Genomic DNA, 15,094 nt, shown 5'->3' on the forward strand with positions numbered 1-15,094 from the left:
GGTATCTATTATTGCTCGTGTTTGAGAGAGCGGTTGTTCAGAAAACGTCAAGTGGACCCCATGTCAGTGGACAGTAAAAGTGGGATTTTCTGTTATTTTTTTAAAAATTGTTCTAAGAAAGTGCCTACAGGAGAAAACATAAATCTCGTCTCTTAAATTGTCACTATTCCATGAGTGGGCAGAAAAGGGATTCCCAGCCTTAGTAGTAGTAGTAGTAGTAGTAGTAGTAGTAGTATTTCCAAATAGGCTCAGTAAAGCTTGTCATTTTAGCTTCAGTAATAATGAACCAAACAAGAGTGGATGAACGTGTAGACTTTCCCTGGCCTCTGCCCTCCTTCCAATTTCAGACCAATTTCTTTGGCCATTGTGTGCCTGGAGCAATAAAGAAAGAAAACATTTAAAGCAGACTGTTTCCCTCTTTAGGTGTGTACCATGTCCCAGAAAGCAGCAAGGTAGAAGGAGAGAGGAATATTGTTTTGCCAGCTTATACACTAAATTAGTCATCATGTGTGTGTGCAGAGTGGATGAATAACAGATATTTGAAGAAGTGATTACCAGTTAACCTACCAAAGATATGTGTTATGTCTACTTTAAACCAAGGTTAAATTTTAGTGGTTTATTTGTGTAGACCTTGGTGCTTACAAAAAAAAGGTCATATATTTTTGAGAGACAGAGTAATGAACTGCCAATGCAAGTGGTTGAAAACGAACATTTGTTAAAATCCTAGTTCCTCCACTCTACCCACGTGTGTTTTTAGACATGTTACATAACTTCCTTGAGCCTTAGCTTCTTTAGTTAGAAAGAGAGAAAACAAGTCCCTCTTTCACACATTTGCTGTAAGGATCAGAAGTAGCATGACAAATACTCAGCATAGAGCAACCACCAATGAACGGTAGTTTATTCATTTCATAAATGTCTACTGTGTGCCTTTCAAGTTCCAGATAGTTCTTGAAAATACAGGAATGAATGAAATATGGGTCTTGCTCTCCATGCATGTACAGTCTAAAGGCAAGACCCCTACAGAGAGAGAGAGAGAGACACTAAGATAAGGGCAAACAGGATGTTGTTTATCACTATTGCTATTATAGAGTTTGGCCCCTCTTTGGACCAGGCTTCTTTCTTCACCACGAGCTCACTTAAACAAATTAGTCCATTTAATCCTGAAACCATGTGCGGAGGACCATGAATTAATGGGCTAGATAGTGTGACTTGCTGTAATAGGAACATGATTAGAACAACACTGTAGTATCAGATGTCACACTGGCATTATTTTTATATTTGAAGGTCCCTCAACTAATAGTCCTATCAGATCTCTCTTCTCCTTCCCTGCATAACGAACATTGTTTTGATTGAAGTGAAATGGATGGGATTTCTTATATTTATCAGAATTCTGTTCTACTATAGAGCTTGTTTTGAAAATAAGGATTTGTTTCAATGCAATTGATATATCAGAGGACAAATGTGAAGTCTGCATTTACTTGTGCATGAGTCCATCTACAGAAAACACTAGGTGAACACAGAAAACCGCACCCAACTGAACCCAGCCAAATAGGAATACACAAAACACACACATGCAAACCCTCAATTACCAGCTCCCTCAGCCATTTTGTGTGTTATGAGCCTCGCCCATCCTCATCTGCATCACAGAATTCCCTTAGATTCGGATAACACCCCTTCATGATCTACAACACTTCCATAAGCAAACTTTAGGTCTCTGTCAGTATAAAGTGGCATGTTGTGGGCTGGAGTCAAGATGGCGGACTAGGAGGACGCGGAATCCGCGTCTCCTCACAACTAGGGCCCCTACCAGGCACCGGTGGGGGACCACGGGCACCTAAGGGCACGGGAGGAACCACCAGCAACCGGGTAGGATGTGGGGCTTGGGGGGAGTGAAGGGGGAGGAGAAGTGGAGGCGGGAAGGGACTGGGGCCCCTGAGGGGCGGCTGGGGGAGGGGAAGGGATCCCACGCCCGAAGGGGGAAATTGGGGAACCATTGGGAGGGCAGAGGATCAAAAGGGAGCGTGGCCAGCTTTCCCCTGCCCGCTTGGGCCCCCAGGAACCTTCTGAGATCCTGGGCCTGATCCTCTGCCCACCTAGGCCCGCTCCAGCCGTGCGGCTCCTGAGGGAGTGGGAGGGAGGGAAGGGGGAGCAAATGTGAAGGCCGGACTTCTGGGACCAGCACCCCTGAGGGGCGGCTGGGGGAGGGGAGGAGTTCCTACACCCAGCGGGACCCACCCACGGTTAGGGGTCCAGTGGCGATGGGGGAGACCCTGGGGGAGACGGTGGGGGAGGGGCAGAGGACTGGAAGGGAACCGGGCCAGTCCTTTCCCTGTCCACTCAGGCACTGGGGAGCCTGCTGGGCTCCCGGGCCTAATCCTCTGCCTTTGGAACCTCCCTCCTGCCACACAGATCCCAAGCCCCGCCCCTACACCCCCACCCAGGGCCCCACCTCTACCCTCGGACACCCCCTCCAACGAGCTGGGCCTAAACCCCACCCACACACCCTCACTCAGGGCCCTACCTCCAAACTCCGGAACTCCACACTCCACAGGCCCTCCTTTCCACCTGCTGCCTCTCCCCTTCCCTGCAGAGCCTAAGCAGAGGCCCCGCCCCACGCTCAAACGTCACCCCCCACCCACCTAGGTCCCGCCCCACCCAACCCCCCCCCCCCACCCCCGTAAGTTCCATCCCCTGCCTAAACTCTGCCTCCATAGCCAAGGCTTTTATTTATTTATTTATTTATTTATTTTCTTTTTTCCTGTTTTAGACTGGGGTTCTGTTTTACCTTGTTGATTCATTGTTGTTGATTCTTTTATATTTTTATTTTTCCTAATAAGTTTTATTTTTCTCATTTTATTTTATTCTTTACACTTTGTTAGTGATCTCTCCTTTTGGCTTGTTCTCCCCCTCCTTTTTTTGGGGGGGGTTCTAAATGATTTCAAAAGTATTTTGAGTCTTTTACATAAAGAAAATACAAGAAAAAGAAACATGGCAGATCCATAAAATACATGGAGGATGAAACTGTCCATAATTTAAAAAATTTTACAGTCCATAAAAGTCATCATAAAAGTCTCAAAAACATGAACCTCAATTATAATAAATATATGGCCTACTAGAAACGAAATTACTGTTACTAAAACTACTGATAAACTGCAAATGTATTTTAAACATCTTATTATCCATTTTAATGGCAAACATACTGAGTAAGTTTTAACTTGATGTCCTCTACGGATTGCAGATAATTCGAATAAATACTTTCAAATTTGAAAAGTAGCTTTTGGTAGGAATTTGAACAATCCTCCAGATTGGCCATGATTGCAGCCCAGCCTTGGTGCTGAAGACGTTCATCATGGACCAGACCTTCACAGAAAGAGCCAAGTTTCTTGGCAACTTCATACATTTCCACTGCAAGTTGTGTCCTTGAAGCAACAGTGTGAAAAACTGCAGGCATCATAAGAGACTCTTCAACTTTTCTTTCCATGTCATTTTCTGTTGAAAAGGTAGTTTTAGGAATAGCAGGTAGACGTTCAGATAAGACCATTTCCTTGTTAAAAAGAAAAAGTGGATTTGTGTCCGTCCCGGCGCTGTAGGTGCACACTCTCCGGTCTGCAGCCGTGCACTCTCCCCCGTTGACCACCAGCACCTGGTGCTGAATAGCGATCTTGCGCTTGCTGTGGATGGCACGCTTCAGGTCAGCCACAGTTTGCACTGTAAGTTCAGTGTCAAATGTCAGGGTGGTTCCAGTGTTCACCAGAAATACATACAACTTCATGATGATTTCTCTGGATTCTGTGAGCTTATACCGCACTCTGATACGATTACGTCAGGCACTTTGAAAAGGATTACCACTTTTCTTAAAAAGCAGACTAAAAGTGTCTTATGTTTGCTTTGCTTGATACTGGCAACTGAATGGCGTTACTGGTTAAACTCAGTGAACGGGCAGCGCCTCCTCCTCCGCCGGCGGCAGCAGCAGGGCCGGCGGCTCCCGGCACCATCTTCCGCCGCCGCCTTGTCCTCGGCGGCTGCTACCAACCGTCCATCGGCGCCGCCAACCGACACAAGCGCCGCGGCCGGGGCCGCCGCCTCTGGGCGGCGGGGACGGGCAGGCCCCTCGGCTCTGGGTCAGGGGCCGGGGGAGGGCGGGCCGCGGCCGGTCAGAGCCGAGGGGCCGGGCGACGGGGAGCCGAGGCAGCGCCGGGCTCGTCAGGGCTGCGGACACGCCCTCCTTTTCTTTTTCTTTCTTTTTTTTTCTGTTGTAGTTTTATTTTACCTTGTTGCAGTTGTTTCAATTATACTTTTATTTTTCCTAATATATTTTTTATTCTTCTTATTTTATTTTTATTTTTATTTTTTAAATGATTTTTTTTAAAATTTATTTATTTCTATTTATGGCTGTGTTGGGTCTTCGTTTCTCTGCGAGGGCTTTCTCTAGTTGTGGCAAGCGGGGGCCACTCTTCATCGCGGTGCGCGGGCCTCTCACTATCGCGGCCTCTCTTGTTGTGGAGCACAGGCTCCAGACGCGCAGGCTCAGTAATTGTGGCTCACGGGCCTAGTTGCTCCGCAGCATGTGGGATCTTCCCAGACCAGGGCTCGAACCCGTGTCCCCTGCATTGGCAGGCAGATTCTCAACCACTGCGCCACCAGGGAAGCCCTTTATTTTGTTTTTTATTCTTTGATATTGTACTCCTTTTTTTCTTTCTTTCTTCCTTTTTTTTTTTTTTTTTTTTTAACCGTGCCGCAAAGCTTGCGGGATCTTGGTTCCCAGGCCAGAGGTTGGGCCCGAGCTTCTGTGGTGGGAGCTCCAAGTCCAAACCGCTGGACTGACAGAGAAACTCAGACCCCAGGGAATATCAGTTGGAGTGAGGCCTCCCGGAGGTCCTCAGCACCAAGACCCAGCCCTATCCAACCGCCTGCAAACTCCACTGCCAGACGTCTCAGGCGAAACAACCAGTAAGACAAGAATACAGCGCCACCCATCCAAAAACAAACAAAAAAATGAAACGACAAAAGAATTTGTGACAGATGAAGGAGCAAGGTAAAAACCTACAAGACTAAATAAATGAAGATGAAATAGGCAACCTACCTGAAAAAGAATTCAGAGTAATGATAGTAAAGATGATACAAAATCTCGGAAACAGAATGGAGAAAATACAAGAAACAGTTAGCAAGGATCTAGAAGAACTAAAGAGCAAACAAACAGTGACTTACTATTACCAAATCATATGTCATTCATCTTTTGGAGAGTCAAAGTCCTCTTTCAAGCAGTTCACAATCTAATGTAGGAAATGGAAGATAATAAATTACATTAGAGTAAAAGAGTAATATGAAAGAGTAGGTACAGGGATATTGAAGAAGAGCATGTGGCTTTATCTTTGATGGGAATTTTGCATTAAAGGCTTACCAGAGAAGTTAACAATTAAGCTCCACATTGAAGCTTAAGAAGCACTAGTTGGCGAGAACTGTACTGATCAAATGAGCAGTTATGCAAAGATTTTGAGTTATAAAGAACATTGGGGAAATGTAAACAGGTAGGTAAACCTAGAGCATGGAACTTTGTGGGGAAGTAGCAAGGGATGTAAGACAAAATTTGCATTCATATCTAAGGAACGTTGGTCTGTTCTATAGGCAATAAGATATAACTTCAAAACTGTTAAAGGGATGAATGCCATGACTGAATTTTACATTTTAATGAGAGTATATTGACAGACTATAGAAGAACAGTTGGTGGATCGCTCATGTTAATGACCCTTCTGGGATGCTGGTTAGGAAGGAAGGAAAGAGCTTTCAAAAAATAAGAAGAATAGGTAAACTTCTCACTCCATTCAGCAGTCAATGACTGCATTATTTCTTTGTCTGGTTTTCTACCATCCTCTCCTATCGACTATCAAGCAACTATTTTTGTAGTTAACTAATTCATACCCAATTTTGGACAGAAGGGATAAAGTACATTTTAATAATTCAAGTTGGGCTTCCCTGGCGGCACAGTGGTTGAGAATCTGCCTGCCAATGCAGGGGACATGGGTTCGAGCCCTGGTCTGGGAAGATCCCACATGCCGCAGAGCAACTAGGCCCGTGAGCCACAATTACTGAGCCTGCGCGTCTGGAGCCTGTGCTCCACAACGAGAGGCCGCGATAATGAGAGGCCCGCGCACCGCGATGAAGAGTGGCCCCCACTTGCCGCAACTAGAGAAAGCCCTCGCACAGAAACCAAGACCCAACACAGCCATAAATAAATTAATTAAAAAAATAATAATAATAATTCAAGTTTAAGGTAGTGTAATGTGGCAGTAATCCAAGTGTGAGGTAATGGGGAGCCTGAACTAAGTTAATAATGAAAGAAAGGAAAGGGGTAACAGGTGCTGGACACATATTGGAGATACTACGGACAAGATTTGGCTGTTCGTTGGATATGAAAGACAAAGGAGAAGGAGTCACTGATTTATGGAAGGCTGTTTTGACTGGGCTCCGAGATAACATGAGGTATAGGGAAGTCAGAAGGAGGAGGAGCTGCTTTAAGTGTCTAGTCTGTGACTTTGATTTTGTACGTAATGTAGCAATGTGTCAGCAGACTAGGAGATTACACATCAAGTTTTGAATGAGTAGCCCTGATGTTCCATGAGTCTCTGATGAGTAGTTATCAAAGACATAATTAAATGTAAGTATTATAATTCATTTGAGAAGCAATTCCAGGGAATGAGAGTAGGGAAGTAGAAAAGTAAGACAGGGAGTGGAAGAAGTTAATAGAGTAATAAAGTCATCAATGTAGGTATCTGTAGCTTAGTCCTGCTTGGAATCCCAGGTGATTTGGAAATGGCATAGCACACATGCCTCAGATTTATCCCACCCCAAAGGTGAAGGACCTGGGGTATTTATCTACTAAGACCCCTTAATCATTGTTTGAGGGATGTTCCCAAGGATGCTAATTCCCTAGAACTCCTAGCCTGCCTTTCACATGAACAGAATAGACACAGATGATGAGAAAAACCCTTTAGGCAAAGACACACAGATGCTAACAGCAAAATTCAGGAAGGCATGTACTAAAATGGCAAAGGCAGGGCACTGCTACAGCAATCTTTAGAGGTTATGTGTTCTAAGAATGCCAAATTCAAATATTATAACATTATTTGCAAACACGATTAATACTTAAGTGAAATTATTTGTCTTTGAAGACATGATAAGGGCACATTTTCATGCTAACACACTGACATCAGCTCTGTTGCTGGCATGCAGGCATGATAATAGTCACTGGAAATAGAATAAGAAAAACAACATGCTACGAGACAGAGAAACCAGAGGAACAATTATATATGGTTAGAGAAAAAGTCAGTGTTTTCATCATGTACCTTGTAACTTAGAGTGTGCATTCTGAATGTGTTTATGTGTATGAATGGTATATGTTTATGATGTTCAAGTTACTGCTAAAGTAATTGTACCTGATGGTTTCCACCTGTATCAGAAATTTCCTTTTTTTCTTCACTGGTAAACCCTCCTAAAGACATACTTTTCTCAGACATTCAGCTGGACTATGTACTACTTATTAAAACTCTGTTATGATTCTTTTCCATATCCTTATTAAATGACTGTATTTCACCTTCTGTCCAAATGTATGTATAACCATTATTACAAATCAGCTGGTTTCTTTACTGATGATAAAGGATTCTCCCAAAATAAGTTTATCATCTAAATGATTTATCTAGGGCTTTTCACTTGTGCCATGAAGCAAAGCGTTGAAAGAAATACAAATTGAAATAAGATAAAGAAATTTGTGCTCGTCCTGCTTGAATAACAAACTCTAGTAATAATATAATACAAAATTTCAAAAGAAATAGCCTCAAAACTGGAAAACTGGATAAGATAGTTAAGAAAATAAACGGTGTGATAAAATATTAGCCATCACAGTACTACTTACAGAGATATTCTCTCCGTGCATTAATAGCGGCAGGTGTATTTGAGTGATAAGTGTTTAGATATCTAGAACAAAAAATCTATTTTTCTCAAGAACAATACATTTTATTTTTTCTATTAAAGTGATCATTAAATGTATAGTTAAATTGTAATATCAACTTCAGAAATTGAAAGTTTTTTTACATACACGTCTACACAAATCAAAAATTATCAGATAGAATGTCTGAGAGTTCAAGAAGTATGATCACTGATACTCTGAAGATCAGAAACATTTTACGAACATAGAACATGAGTCAGAGTAATGGATCCTTGACCTTGACCTTGAGAATGAGAAATGAGTTCTAAAAATCACCTACATAGAGTAACATCTCAATCACCACTCAACAACTTTAATGAATTTTACCTTTCTCTGGGCAGAAAAGAAATATGTCTTACATACTGAACCATGCTAATTCCAGTTGGAGAATAAGTTGATGACATGTTAGGTCATTTTGCTTTCCAAATACTCAAAGTAGGCTTAGGTCCTGTGGTTTGACATTTTGCACCAAAAGACTGGGAAGCACCTCTTGTCTATGCAGCGTGCACCTATTCCTATGCCCAGAGATGGCCAGAAGCAGGAAGATAGAGCAAGAAATTAGTAAGAAGTCTGTTTTCCCTGAATTCCCAATTCTGTGCCTCTTCCACTCCATTTTGTATTATCGTATAATTTTTCCCAATATAAACATAATATGTGCTGATTGTATAAAAATTTTTAAATACAAAAATATATCATGAAAAAGCAATCAAAATTAACCATAAGCCAGACATCCCCACAATCACTGTTAATATTTTAGGATATACCTTCACATTGTATTTTTCCTGCACAATTATGTGATTAGAAATATATCTTAGTGCACCTAACTATTGCTTTTATTGGATTACTTCCACAGGATAAAGTCTCAGAAAAATGATTATCCGTTGAAAGGGTATGAATAAGGAGTGACATTTTAGTGGTAGATTTTGGCTATTGGCAAATACGTGGCTGCCTCCTTCACCAAAGCAAATGATCCAGTCCTATTTATACGAATAATACTCTAAAGCTCCATTTCATGAACCCATCCTACTGCCCATTTTATTTTAGTCTTTTTATGAGTAATTTAATAATTTTTTTTATCATGAATTTTATACTCAAGTATTTAGATTTTCTTATTTGTCTGATTGTTGCATGGGAGTTATGACTCAGGAGCTTAAAGTTTGGCTGAAAGAACAAATTTCAATTAGCACAGATTAGAATTTATTGACCTTGGTTTTTCATGACAGACAAATCAGTCAGTTAATGACTAAAATGTGCTTTTGACATATAGAGAAATCTTCCTAGAGTATAGACATAAATACACCAACAATGACTTACGATTATCTTCAAAGCTAAGTCCAATCCTTTTTATCTTGGCCTTCATGGTCCTACTCAATGTGGTCCTTATTTCCATTTCTAAATTTGTCCTTAGGATTTTTCATCATGTTATAATATATGACATTTTTGAGGGAATATGGGCTTTATAATTAGCTTTGATTTCAACTTCTCACCAGAATACATGTTTTCTCTGTCATCTTGTCAATTATTTATTTTTGTCAAAACTCTAATAATACCCACTTCACTGAGTTCTTGTAATGATTAAATAAAATCAGGTATTTCATGTGAAATGTACAGCAAGGTGACTAGCACTAAAGAACACACTCAAGAATGTTATGTTCCTTCTCTTTTCTTTGGTAAGACTTATACTCCAGCCAAACTGAAATTATATTGCTTCTGTGCTCTTCTACCCACCTTCCTCCCCCACAGAATTTGCTCATGTAGTTCTCTCTGCTTTGGGGGATACTGTACCTATTTTCACAGTTGAGAACTTCCTGTCTTAGAGATCCAAAGCAAAACATCTTCATGAGGTATTTGCTCACCTTGCCCCTATAAAAAAAAAAATAAATAAATAAATAAATATATATATATATATATATATAATTTTTCTGAAATTCCATCACAGTGCTTTATCTGTACTTCTGTTGTGGTCATTATTACTTCTTTCCTCCTATTATAATTATGCATATACATAGAAAGACAAGCTATAAATTATTTAAAATGCATGAGTTTTAGAGTATGAGGGGTATGGCCTTTATTCCATTCTATCGCTAACTTCTTGTGTGTGTGTGAAGTGAGTTTTCAACCTCACTGTGCCTCAGTTACCTCTTCTTTAAAATAGTACCCATTTGTGAGGTTTGTGTGAGTATAGAGCTTGACACAATGGATCTAAATAGTGATGATGATGGTTATGAGCTTTGTGAGGGCAAGTCCAATTTTATGAGACTTGGGAACCTCTGCAGAAGTGAATAACATGTATGTATTGAACACAGTAATAGGAACCAAGTGGCATGATGTTGTGTCCTGCTGCCATATGCTCCACTGTGTTCTCTCTGATACTTGTAACATCATGGGCTATCTTACTGTTTATCTCTTAGTGCCTTTGACATGTCTTCCTTTGCCAAGATGTTGGGAGTTGTTACAAATGCCCTGTAGCTGTTTGAAAAAATAATTATCATAGTGTTATCATACCATGCATGTATGTTTACTTGAAAACTTAATACCCATTGCCTTAAAATGTAACATGCTACATCACTCTCATTTAATTTGCACAAGTAAATGCATCTATTGACATTTTTGTTCTTGATAATCCCTAGTTCTCACTTGCCTTAAAACTAGCAGATACAAACCTATAGCCAGGGATAGATAGATCTTAAAATGTTATGTAAGTGACGTCCCTGGCAAGTATTAAGAAGAGGAAAATGTGCACGTTCCACTTCCATTGTGAAGTGTAAGAAAGAGAAGAGAGACAAATACAGAACAAGGTGGTGTGGCACCAGGATTCAGACTTTCTTTTTCTCTGACAGGAACCTAAATTGGAGGGTAGTATAAATATCTGTAATGGTATGGAGAGTCTGAGAATATTTGTGCTATTGGTGTACATACACAAGCATCAACTGAGGATTCTAGGGGCCTCTAGGAAAATCCATGCTTTAATTTTGTGCCTACATATATGATACAAAGATGAAAAGGGGGTAGGCATATAGATGGACCAGGAAGTGGTCCAAGAATTCTGTGATCTGTGAATGGTATGCAGTGGATTTAGAACTTTCTGCATGCCCTGCTGAAGTGACATGGAGATTTTGGAAGGTGCAGTTGAACTGCAAATGCCTAAGAGGTCATAGTATGCCTAATTTTAAAATTCCCTTCTATTCAGTAATTACTAGGGAAAGAATACTTACCTTAAGTAAAATATTTAGTAACCAAAGCATCTGTATATATTGTTCTTGCTTTAGTTCTGTTCAGTGTTTCTCAAACTTAAGTGTGCTTAAGAATTATTATATAGGTTTATAAAATGAGAACTACAAACAGAAATATAAAGGTGCTTTCAAGGTGAGGTTGGCCGGTATATGGTTTGTTTATTTTATAGTGATTACAGGAAGTATGTCCATTTAGCATTCTGCTGATGAACAATTTAAAGCAGTAGCTTGAAACCACAATTCCCTTGTGGTTTGATGATTTTCTTTAGTGTTACATTTGGGTTCCTTTCTCTTTGCTTTTTTGTGTATTGTAGGTTTTTGGTTTATGATTACCATTTTATATGTATATGCGTGTGTGTATATATGTATATATATATATAAATATAAAAGATATATATATATCTATATAGAGAGATATATATATATCTTTTAAACTGATAGTCATTTAAGTTCGAACACATTCGAAATGCTGTACATTTTTACTCCTCCCCCATGTTTTTTGTTTTTGACATATGTAACATTTTTTTTTTTTTTTAGAAATTCACGTTCTTTTATTTATTTATTTATTTATTTATGACTGTGTTGAGTCTTCGTTTCTGTGCGAGGGCTCTCTCTAGTTGCGGCAAGTGGGGACCACTCTTCATCGCGGTGCACGGGCCTCTCACCATCGCGGCCCCTCCCGCTGCGGAGCACAGGCTCCAGACGCGCAGGCTCAGTAATTGTGGCTCACGGGCCCAGTTGCTCCGTGGCATGTGGGATCTTCCCAGACCAGGGCTCGAACCCGTGTCCCCTGCATTGGCAGGCAGATTCCCAACCACTGCACCACCAGGGAAGCCCCTGTAACATATTTTTGTGTATCCCTTAACTACTGTCTAGAGCCAGAGCCCAACGTGGGCCAGGGGTTCTCCTGGGACGTGCTGAGGGCCTTTATCTTGGTGAGAGTGCTGGAGCCAGAGGGGCTAGAGCTGGAGCCTAGCTCTAGCTAGGTGTATTGTGGCTTCTCCTGGGGCATGCTGAGGGCTGCTGCCTTGGCAGAGGGCTTAGAGCTGGAGCTGGGTTTGGGCTGGTGAGTATGCTGGGGCAGCCTTGGCAAGCCAGCTTGAGTTTCAGGCGCTTTTCTGTCTGCTGCTTCTGTGCCGGCATTCAGAGCAAGTAAGTTCATACTCACCTTTAAGAGGGGAGTCTTGGTTTCTTATAGCCCTCTGACTCTCCTGGTCATAGGCTCCACTGGTTTTCAAAACCAGTTAAGTGGCTTATTTTACAGGTGCCAGTCCCCAGCGCTGGGGTGCTCAAACTGGGGCTCAAATCCCTCACTCTTTAGGAGGATCTCCTAGTTTTTGATATGCCCTTCCTCTTTTGGGTTGCCCACTGGGGGTGTGGGTTCTGATTGCTTTCTCCCCCACCTACTCATCTCAGTGTGGCTTTCTCTTTGTATCCTTAATTGTAGAAGAACTGTTCTGCTAGTCTTCAGGACATTCTCAGGAAGAATTGTTCTATATGTAGCTGTAGTTTTGGTGTGTCTGTGGGAGGAGGTGAGTTCAGGGTCTTCCTACTCTGCCATCTTGAGCCCACCTCCTTGAAAATGCCTTTTAATATATCTCTGGGTTTTGTTCTTACAGATGCTATCGTTTGGAAATAATCCAGTCTGAGAAAACAGAGCATAATGGACCCTTTGAACCAAATTCCTCTCTCTTTCTACCCTCACCCATGCTCTCATCTTCTGTGTTCCTCATGGGATTGTTTCTCCTCCTGCTCTCAAACTACAGAGCTGACACTGTCTATATGCCTCTGTTTCTTTCAGCTTGGAAATTCTCTTGTGATAAGCACAGTCCAATGCTAACTGGACAGAGGGATGGTAGAAAAAACACTTAAACACAGTGCTGCCACTGCTCTTCATTGCCTAAGTATGTTTGTTTGGCTTTTCTTTAATAAGGAAAAGAAAATGAATGTGTTTAATATTCTCTGTAATAGAGTGGTGGTGGGTAGCAAGATTCTTTTTTTCTCTTGTAGTGGTAACTGATCCTATGTGCACTGATTTATACATAAGAATGTTCTTGATACCGAAGGAAAACCAACTGTCATTACATGAATGGGTTTATTAAAACCTTACTGCCTTGGGCAAGTTAGCACTTTCTTTTTAAGTCCCTGAATGTAAACATCTCTAAAATAAGAAATGAGAAAATGTCTGCATGAGATGCCAAGGCTGCTCCTGACCCTAGATTAATTGACCCTCCCTTTAATGCTTTGAGGGGGTGACTAATAAGCAACATGTTTAAGTCATTGAAATTCACAACATTACTCTTACCATCTAAAAAGGAGAAAAAAATTAATATGCTGTTAGGGTGGAGTCCTTCCAGTCACTGACACAAGTTGGATTCCTCCTTAAACCTGAGATTAGTTTTACTGTGAGATTTGAAGGTTTTACTGAGGTTGGGGATTAGGAGATGAGAAGAGGTCAGTCATTCTTACAGTTTTTGTGTTAAGTGACAGAAAATCATCCCATAGGTAAGAAGCTGTAGATGCTTCTATTATATTTCACTGCAGTGAGTAATTATCATTGATGAATGATAACAAGGGCACTGATTTGGCAAGCACTCCTATTTCCAAAACCAATAGAGCCTTAATAATTAAAAAAGATGTGTATAATTTACATATGAACAAAGGAACCAAGATTTTACTGTGAAAAATGTTTTAAGCTTCCAAGTCACATAAATGTGGGTTTGCTCTGAGTCCGTGAGACCAGGAACTGGAAGCTGGAACGCTTGCAAAGATCATCTAGAATCCCTAATTATTATTCATGAATCTTCTCTAGGACTACTCCAATTAATGATCATTTAAAGTATATTTGGGCATCTCTAGAGGTGTAGGGAGCCACAAGAAAGGTAGCTCATTCCATATTGGGTAACTCAAAATTATGTTGGTCCAAATATTTACAAGGAGTTGGGTATCCCCTTTTCTACCTTGCTGATATCTATGAGCATTATTTAAGTTTGCTTTATAAGGGATGTGTTTTAGTAGTGAGTATGGCTGTCAATATCAGAAGTAACCAGTGAGTGTCACTGTTCTAACACAGACAGATATTTATGGGTTTGTTGTCATGTAATGATCAACATCCTTGCAGAAGCCATTAAAAAGTTGTAATTATGCAGAACACAAGTAGTTGGCTGGATGAATCAAGGGTTCTCTTATTCCACCCACATCAGCTACTGTAGAAATTTTGGACATTTACTGGTACCTTTTTCTTCTTCACTAGTCTACTTCAGTTTTGCAAGAAGATAATTTATTTGCTTTCCCTTCAAAATAAAAAACTAGTCGTTCTCCCTAAAATGCTGTTTGTACAACTCAGTTGTTTTATGGTCTGTAAACGACTTTCTCATGACTACTGGTAAATCTTATTTCTGACATTTATCCAATGGGTTATTGATATAAAGGGAACAATAAAATTCTGAGCATACATTTATACCAGGTTGCCCGCTAGTCATTCCCTGTATTTTATTTCTTTTAACTCCACAGTGATGCAGTGAGGGAGTCATTGTTCATGCCATTGTATAGATTAGAGAAAAGAGCCCGAGAGGTGTTAAATAACTTGACTCAGGGTGACATAGTCAATAAGTAACACATCTGACATTAGAAGCCAAGACTGACTCCATAGCCCCATTCTTTCCGCTATACCCTTTTGCCCTCAGACTCTACATACAAAAATGGGAAGCTTAGAAACTAGTATCGCAGTCCTTGAATATGTTGGGATTTTGATGGACTCCATAGATTACACCTCTTTCTTCCCTGCCTGAGTTTTAAACCAGTTGATAAATAGAGCACTAGAGACTGACAGATGGCTATCAAATGGTCAGCTGTACAACTGATGAAAGCTAGGAGAATG

This window comes from Balaenoptera musculus, chromosome 8 (assembly GCF_009873245.2).
Source record: "Balaenoptera musculus isolate JJ_BM4_2016_0621 chromosome 8, mBalMus1.pri.v3, whole genome shotgun sequence".
In the NCBI taxonomy this organism is placed as follows: domain Eukaryota; kingdom Metazoa; phylum Chordata; class Mammalia; order Artiodactyla; family Balaenopteridae; genus Balaenoptera; species Balaenoptera musculus.